This window comes from Aplysia californica, unplaced genomic scaffold (assembly GCF_000002075.1).
Source record: "Aplysia californica isolate F4 #8 unplaced genomic scaffold, AplCal3.0 scaffold00968, whole genome shotgun sequence".
In the NCBI taxonomy this organism is placed as follows: Eukaryota; Metazoa; Mollusca; class Gastropoda; order Aplysiida; family Aplysiidae; genus Aplysia; species Aplysia californica.
Window position 1 is genome coordinate 235,516 of NW_004798238.1, and position 9,050 is coordinate 244,565.

Sequence of the window (9,050 nt, forward strand, 5' to 3'; positions counted from 1 at the left end):
AAAAAAACCCAAAGTAAAAAGATTAAAGAAAAGAAAAACACAGAAAGACATTACGAATGGTTTATGTCATGAGTTTAACAGCAACGCCAAGCCATCCTGAAAGCACTCACAGATGTGTAATAAAGTTCTTTCAACCCACAAAACCGGTTGTTTTTTTTCTTTAAGTAAGCCTGCACCTGGCCGCTCCAGGAATTTAACGGAGTGGGCTTAGGGGGTGGGGGTGGGGATGTCGTGTGTGTGTGTGTGTGTGTGTGTGTGTGTGTGGGGGGGGTGTGGGGGGGGATCTGTTTCTTTCATTTTTAAAGTATTAGAGTATACGCCATGTAAGTGAAAGTGACATATTCAGCGTTCAATGTCATAAATGCTGAAAAAAAGAGATAAAAAGAAACAAACAAAAAAACCCAACCTAACAAACAAAACCAAACCCCCCCGCCAAAAAAAACAACCCAGATTGCAAGCAGGCAAAATGCTTCATGGTTTTATTAGAAATCCTGCCTAAAGCCCTGTGCACACTTGAACTGTTTTGCCGAGTTTATGATTAAATAGCTAGCTACCATGGTTCTTCTTCTTCTTCTTCTTCTTCTTCTTCTTCTTCTTCTTCTTCTTCTTCTTCTTCTTCTTCTTGCAGTTGCCGATGTTGTTATTGTTAGTGGTGGTGGTGGTGTTGTTTTTTAAATTTTTTTTTTGTTTTCCGAGTCGATCCTCATATCATGTGATTCTCGTCCAATTGCTATCTCTGGATTCTTGTCGCTCAAGGAGTCGTTCGTGGAAAACAAACCGGATAACTGTACTTCGTATTCGTGAAAATCAGTATTGCGTTGGAGTGTGGCTGAAGAAGCCAAGGAGTAGCAGAAGAAAGGCTGCAGAAAGAGTCAGAAGTGAAGGGGTGGGGGCAGAAAGTGGAGACGAAAGCAGACCACAAAACATTGCTGAGAGCAGGAAAGGAGGAGAAAGGAGACAATTTTAGAGAAGAAAAATTGTCCGTGGCTTCCTGGATTCGAACCCAGGTCCTTTGAACGAGAGGCGAACACGTAAGCCTGGAGACCACGAGCACCCCCCTGTTTTGACTTCCAAAACATTAAAATGTGTACCATGTACGCTACTCGTCACCGTAGCACACAAAAGTCTGGAGTTCGATTTCCGTATCCAGAAAATATTCGTTGTTTAGTACCTCGGTCTTTCTGCAAGAACCATGTATCTGTTACAACCCCGTTTGGCTCTGACAGGCAAGGTCAAAACCCCTCTCCTAAATGATATAAAGTGAGTCACTAGGAACATACAACATCTGCATTTAATAAACAAAACAAAAAGAACAAAAAACTTGCTAAACTGAAACTTGCACTAGTTACATTGCTACTTCCTTAAAAAGAACGCTACAGCGAAATGATAAACTTCCTTTTCCCCTCATCTTATCTTTCCATTTTAACCTTGTTTTAAAAGGCCATGATTAAAAGGCAATTTTATGATTTGTCCATTAAAGCGCTATTTTACACCAGATGAGGTCAAATTTTAAACGTGCTCGTGCCGATTGATGTGTGTAGCTTGGCCAGTTTGATCTCCTTATATTTTATTGGATCAAATAGTTACGACGAGTCGAACCAGTGCGCATCGAACTTAAACGTTAAAACAAAAGTGCTGTTAGGTCAAAACAACAACAACAAACAAACCCTCCACCCCCGACAAAAAAGCACCCCCCCCCCAATCCCCTTTCCAGTTTTCCCTGTGTCACAAGACCTTTAAGGATGAATGCTGTGTGTTCACAGGATGCTCAAGGAAAACGACAACAAATAGTACATGGGAAATGTTTTTGCAGTACAGTTGGCTCTGGGGTTTGGGGATAAAAAAGATTGTGAGTGTGTGTGTGTGTGTGTGTGTGTGTGTGTGTGTGTGTGTGTGTGTGTGTGTGTGTGTGTGCGTTCGTGCATGTATGTGCGTGCGTGCATGTGTGTGCGTGCATGTGTGTGCGTGCGTGCGTGCATGTGTGTGTTTGCGTGTGAATGTGAGTGTGTGTGTGTGTGTGTGCGTGCGTGCCTGTGTGTGTGTTTGTGTGTGTGTGTGTGTGTGTGTGTGTGTGTGCGCGCGCACGCATGCGTGTGTGCGCGTGTCTGCGTGTGCGTGTGTGAGTGTGTGTGTGTGTGTGTGTGGTGCGTGCCGGGGTGGGGCTGTAATTCAATCTTTGGGAAATGGAGATTACCCTCTTACAGAAGCAGAAGACAGCTGTGAATTTTCGATAATTTTTATGGCAACTGACTGCTAGAGTGCAGAGTTGCATGTTACGACAAGAATTTTGTAACGATGAACAAACTGAAAAGTGGAACCAGGAGGCTTGCAGATAAAGCGGCAATGTAAACAGCAGACGTAGAAAAGAAAAAGAGCTCCTTCTTCTTCTTCTTCTTCTTCTTCTTCTTCTTCTTCTTCTTTTTCTTCTTCTTCTTCTTCTTCTTCTTCTTCTTCTTCTTCTTCTTCTTCTTTTTCTTCTTCTTCTTCTTCTTCTTCTTCTTCTTCTTCTTCTTCTTCTTCTTCTTCTTCTTCTTCTTCTTCTTCTTCTTCTTCTTCTTCTTCTTCTTCTTCTTCTTCTTCTTCTTCTGTCAGTGATTTAGTCTGAAAGCCTACACGCTCCTTTTTTAGAAACATGGGTATGTGGTACTCTTTTTTCACTGAACAAAAGAAGAAATAAACAACAAAAAACCCTTTAAAAAATAAAATGATAAATACATAAATCAATCAATGAATCAATGAATCAATAAATTCGTAAATAAATAAAATTCAAAACATTAAATTACACAAAATAACCCCCTTCATAGAGACGGCGCAGGGTATTCTGAAACACAACCGAAAAGCATGAAAAATGGGCTAAATTTCTCCGACTCAGCAACATTGGCATAGGGACAGTTACGTTAGTTAAAACTAAGCTTGGCACGTGCTAAAGAGATGTCTTAACTGTGAATATTGCTCACTTACAACCCTTTATAAGCCAGCGTTTTTCAGCCATGTTTCATTACAACGCGATGGTTCAACAACGCTCACTGCCTGACGTCGACAGAGGACGAGCCCTTACCTGGCTCCAAGATGGCTCCACGTTCCCAGTTGTTGTACATCGACTTAGAGTGTCTCCATCAGTCATATAGAGGCTGCAAGAACGATAGCAAGCGACCGGAAGGGTACAGGACAGGCCTCGACCAGAACTGCCCCGTTTGACCAACAACAGCATCGACCGGTTCATCGTCAAACAGGCCGTGACGTCACGAACCACCACTGCAAACGACATCAAGGACCAACTACGGGCGACAGCCAATGTCCACGAGAGCGAGGAGACGGTAAGGAATCGTATCCGTAGAGCCAGGTTCGCTTCTCGTGTCCTTGCCAGGCGCCCAAGGCACACGCCGCCCCACAAAGCAGCTCGCCGGGCGTGGCCTGCTCGCCATTCACAGTTGACACGACGTCAGTAAGACCAGGTAGTCTTCTCAAACGAATCCAGATTCAACCTGCTGCACCCAGACAGGCGAGCCCACGTCTGGAGGCGCCGAGGAGAGCTGTTCCACCCTGAGTGCATCCAGCAGGTGGCACCCTACGGTGGAGGGTCCGTTCTGGTGTAGGGAGGCTTTTCAGCTCACCACAGGACCCCTGTACCATATACAGGGCAATTTGACCGCGGCAAGGCACAGGGAGGAAATCTTGCGTCCCCTTGCTGTTTCTCTCCTACAGCAGATTAGACCCCAGGCTGTACTGCAGGACGACAACGCCGCGCCACATCGCGCACGCATTGTGGGGGACTTCCTGCAGCAGCGAGCTGTCACCTGCATGGATTGACCAGCATGTAGTCCGGATTTGAACCCAATAGAGAACATTTGGGATCACATTGACCGGTGGATAAGGGACAACCACCCTCCTTCACAAAACGTTCAACAACTCTTGGGATACCTCGTCCAAGAGTGTAGAACCTACCCCAACAATTTCTCCGAAGGCTTATCCTGTCCATGCGTCGACGCTGTGCAGAGTGTTTGATCAAACGGGGTGGATACATCCACTATTGACAATGTTCATGAAGAACTATGGCTGTTCAGACTTTTGAAATCCAACCAGTGTGACTTAAACTCATTTTACATGAACTTCTCGTTGTTGTTGAAATCTGAAATTCTACACATTTAATCTAGAGAGTCGAAAGCATCTCTTGTGAAAAAATGAATAAATTCGGTTAAACTGTTCTTCAGTTATCTTTCTTTGAATTTTTGTTCCTTGACTTTTTTGTGCGAGTTTAGAACCCGTTCCCTTCCCCATGCTCTATTTCAACAGTTAGTTATTAGGAAGGTTTAGAGTGTACGCTGTTGGGTTTTGAGTGTATGTTTTGTTATTTAGAATCTTTGGTAAGATTTTTTTTAAGTAACAAAAAGCACCATACGGGCAAGATGGACAGATTATTGGGTTGCAATAGTCATAAAAGTCTGACTAAAACTATTTTAAAAAAAAGAGGAAAAGGCAGGTAGTTTAGCGATAATAATAATATCATTGCACATACGGAAATAATACCATCAGAATACTAGAGAGGTTGCAGTGTGCGAGCGTATGAGTGGCACGCTAGAATCAGAGGAGTTGTTCCGTCTTGTTGGGTTGTTTTTTTTTTTGTGTGTGTAAGTGTTTTACGGCGCTCGCAACTGCATTATAAGGTCATATGAGCGTGCGGGACACCCTTACCTTTTTCAGTTGGTAGGAAATTTTGAATTTTACCCGGGTGGCGGCCGAAGCCTACTCTTATCGATTTTAGAACACCAAGGGATCTTTAACGTGCGCAACTTGCATACGGGCCCTCCGAGATTTTTCGCCCTTGTCCGAGAAGGTGTAGATCTTTCCTACCAGAAGATCAGGGGTGTGGCTGAAAGACAGCAGTAAGAAGGAGCCAAGGAGTAGCAGTAGAAAGGCTGCAGAAAGAGTCAGGAGCCCTGAGAAGGGGGCAAAGGAGGTGAGGGGGTGGGGGACAGAAAGAGGAGAAGAAGACAGACGACAGAACATTGCTAGAGAGAAGGAAAGGAGGTGAAAGGTGACAATTTTAGAGAAGAAAATATTTCGGTCGCTTCCTGGATTCGAACACGGGACCTTTGAATGAGAGGCATAAATGGTCCAAGATATGAGAAAGATCTCTCTCCATATATGGTGTGTATGATTTTACGGGTGTCATGAGTAGGGTGTTATCGTTTGATGATCTAAGAATTTTCCCTGGCTTATATAATATAATGATATTAAGTTCTTGTAGGTAAAAAAGGAGCAGTTTTTTTTACTCATTTGAAACACATGACAGATTTTAAATATTATTATTTCTTTTACAGGGAGCCAATGCAGTTCTTTTAATAGTGGATTAGTCTCGTTTTTTAGATCTGTTCTTGTTATCAGTCTAGCGGCATTGTTTTGAATGACTTGTAAACGATTCAAATATTTAATATTTTGTTGTTCAGACCTGCCAGGAGTGAGTTACAATAGTCTAATCTGGATTGGATAAGAGATGTTACCAATGTTTTTGTGGTCTCTTCGTTTAAGTACTTTTCAACTAGGCCCATCCTTCTAAGCTGAAAATATAGGGATTTGGACAGAGATCCTACAAACGGACCCATTGATAAGTGGTGGTCAATATACACCGAGATTCTTAACAACTTCTTTACTAGATTTGTCATATGCCCATATAAATCAATGCTGACGCTTTCCAGATCTTTATTTAATCGTGGATTATTTATAAGAATGATGTTTGTCTTTGCTTCGTTTAGTTTCAATTTGTTTACTGTCATCCACTTTTTGATTTCATAAAAACATTGTTTAGTGAGACATTGTTTAGTGAGAGAAATCATGTTTGGCAGATCTTGACTGGTGCCACTAACATACATTAGAGAATCATCGGATTACACTTCAATCCATGGTTTTGTAAAAATGCTTACTAAGGGCTGTGTGTATAGAGTAAAGAGCACTGATCCAAGAACGGACCAAAAAGAAAGCAAGATAGACAAAGCAGAACAACAGAGGCAAAGAAAAAAAAGTAGTGGGACCAGAGCATTAGGGTCGGCTAAAGCTAACACTGAATCTGTCTGTCGTTTTTTAAATGTGAATCCATGGCTATTTCAAAACTGAGGTCTAGTACTCTTTTCTTGTTCATGTAGTCTGTGCCTTAGATAAACTATCTTTTTATCCACTCCTAGCATCTACGATGGTTTGGGTTCTCGCTGTTGCTTTCTATCGATGTGATTTTATCAAGATGATATGCTATATTTCCACTCAGCCAGATTAACCCTGACAGGTGGCACCATTATACCTTATGATTATAGCTCTTTCAGGATTATAAAGTTCTGTCTGACATTTTTGTGGTTTTGAGGTACTAAGACCATGAGGTCAGAAATCAAATGTCCTCTCTGCTCTATCAAAATCGTAAAATAATTCGAGGTAGCTATCAAGATATTAAAAGAATTGCATTTTAAAAAGCTTGACATGATGTAAAACTCAAAATCTTTAACGTCAAATTTCTCAAAACTAGGTTTATTAGTGATATATTACAAATGGTACCTATTTGCTGACTTGAGGTATGCAGTCTGCAAAGCTAAAATCCTTCCCCAATAAGCAACATGTAAATAGGGTTTTGGCGTGCCCTGTGTGTCGTTAGCTTAATTGGCAAGCACTTGACGTCAGTTTGGGGATCTGTGAAGGACGAACATGAAGGGGAGAGAAACGCAAAATGGGAGGAAAGGGGGAGTGGAGGGGGTAGGGGTTAGGAGGAAGAGGGAAGGATGGAGGAGGGAAGGGGATAACGGCCTCGAATTCCTGCAGAGGTGGGCGTTTCTGAAGGAAAGTGTACTTTTATGGGACGAGCTCAACCCAATTGGTGTGCGATGGAGAAACAGATGGACAGAGAACGGACCAGATTTGACAAAGCTGATACTAGAAGACTGCAATGCTCCCTCCTTCCAAAATCAATTATTATTTTATGCTTCTTTGCGTCCAGTCCAGTGTTTGTCAGCCTTTTTTTTTGTTGCTACAGCCAGGGCCCACTTTTGCTGTTAAAGAAACTAAAAATGTTCGTACCGTCCACCTACGTATATGTGTCACGACACAGTTGAACCAGGCGCTCGTCAACTTTTGGGGCATATTATGGAGTTATTGGCATCATCTTAAAGCTTGTTCATTTGTCTACTTTTCGATTAAAAACAAACCAATTAATCTTGAATAGAAATCAATATATTTACAATTCAAGGGGGTGTAGGGCACGTGGTTTGAACAGAAAAAACTAGCAAGAATATAGCTGCCAAAGTTAGATGACTCCCATAGCTTGAGACTCCTTGGAAACTGAAAATTTACAATTTTTGTGCCTTTAATCAACGTTTTTCATAAAAATCCAATACGTATTTTTAAATGAACTTAAAAGGCGTTGAGCAAAAGAAAAAAAAAGAAAAGAAAATTCGAGAGAAAAAAATTACCAAACGCCCAGAAAAATGCCGGTTTCTTTAATTTTATTATTTTGACAAGCGCATGATTTCACTACAATGCCACACATAATATCGTATTTCCAAGCGCGACAATGAATTAACCAATACCTATCGCTACCCGGATGATCACCACCGACCACCAAAATAACCAAAATCGCCCACTATTACGCCGAGGTTGACAGGCGCTGGTCTAGTCAAATGCAAATTCCACGCCCCACTTAACCTTGCAGACACAACTTCATCGAATGAAATGACCTTGCAAGCCCAGCTTCATCGAATGAAATGACCTTGCAAGCCCAACTTCATCGAATGAAGCGACCTTGTAGCTTGAACGTTACCGAATAAACTAATTTTTGAGGCACCAAATTTATCGAACGGACCAATCTTCCAGTCTCAATTTTATCGAATGAACCAATCGTCCAGACCCAACTTTATCGAATGAACCAATCTTCCAGACTCAACTTTATCGAACGAAAATGCAGCCGCTGTAAACCTCTGTTCTTTGACTCAGGTTCTAGGCTGTCGACATCAGTCCATCAGATAAAGCGAAACCACGGTACGCCAAGAAAACTCTCGGAACTATTTAAGTTATGCGATCTTCCACAGAGTGAAACGGAACAGAATAATTGTACTTGACCAGCCAGTGAACAAAAAGAACACAACTAGCTTTAAGTGTCGTCTTTGTCGTAAATATTTTATACCCTCGTTAACACTATTTAGATTATTCAATAGGGTAGAGTACTTTTACCTCGTCCTTACAGGCTACCCCGAGCTGGCCATAGAGGATCTTGACTGCTCTACTTCCATACAGAAGTCAAGTGGTACCAGACAAAAGATATCTCTGACTTCGGAAACGAACTAATGTCTTTTGTGTTGCAAGTCGAAGAACCTTTATATATACTAATAGTGACGATGCCAATTTCTATTGAATTATGAAGAGAACGTTCATCGGAATTACTATCATGCTCCGTCTTTCTAGATCTAAACAAATACCTTGCCTTGGTTTTTGATTGGAACGAAACGAGAAAAAGGAGCACAGACAGTTTCATTAATAATATTTAAAAGAATAGTTGTTGTGGCATGAGTAATGACATTAAAAAGCATCAGTAAAAGTTTTAAAAAGAAAGAAACAAAAAAAGAACAACGAGGACAACAACTGACAAGGTTAAAACAATATCAGGAATAAAAACAACAACTGCAGCAACGGCAATCGGGGCCTACAACAACGGTCACAACTATATCAGCACAAAAGAAGCTAAGATCGCTAAACCAAACCCTTCAACATCAACAAACTATACAATGACACCCCCCCCCCCCACACCCCCTTTCACACATTTTCTCCTTCCCCGTCAACCTAATTTAAATGAAATGCTAGAACACTTTCAAGAATAGGGCTAAAAGCTGGACGAAAAGCTAAATCAAAAAGATAAATAAACCGCAGATAGAATGACTCCAATATTGTGGTTATAATTCACAACATGTAAACAACAACAAAAACGACAACAGGAGCAAAAACATCGATACGGATAACAATAAAATTAACAACAACAACACCAATATCTACTCCAACAGCACAAATAACTATCAACCCCC

General features: G+C 41.5%; 1 protein-coding gene across 1 annotated transcript in view; it reads right to left on the reverse strand.

The window, feature by feature from the left end:
• LOC101852129 (carbohydrate sulfotransferase 1) overlaps positions 1-9,050 on the reverse strand; it is an 86,740-nt gene that overhangs the window by 76,735 nt on the left and 955 nt on the right. The gene's annotated exons all lie outside the window — the stretch shown is intronic.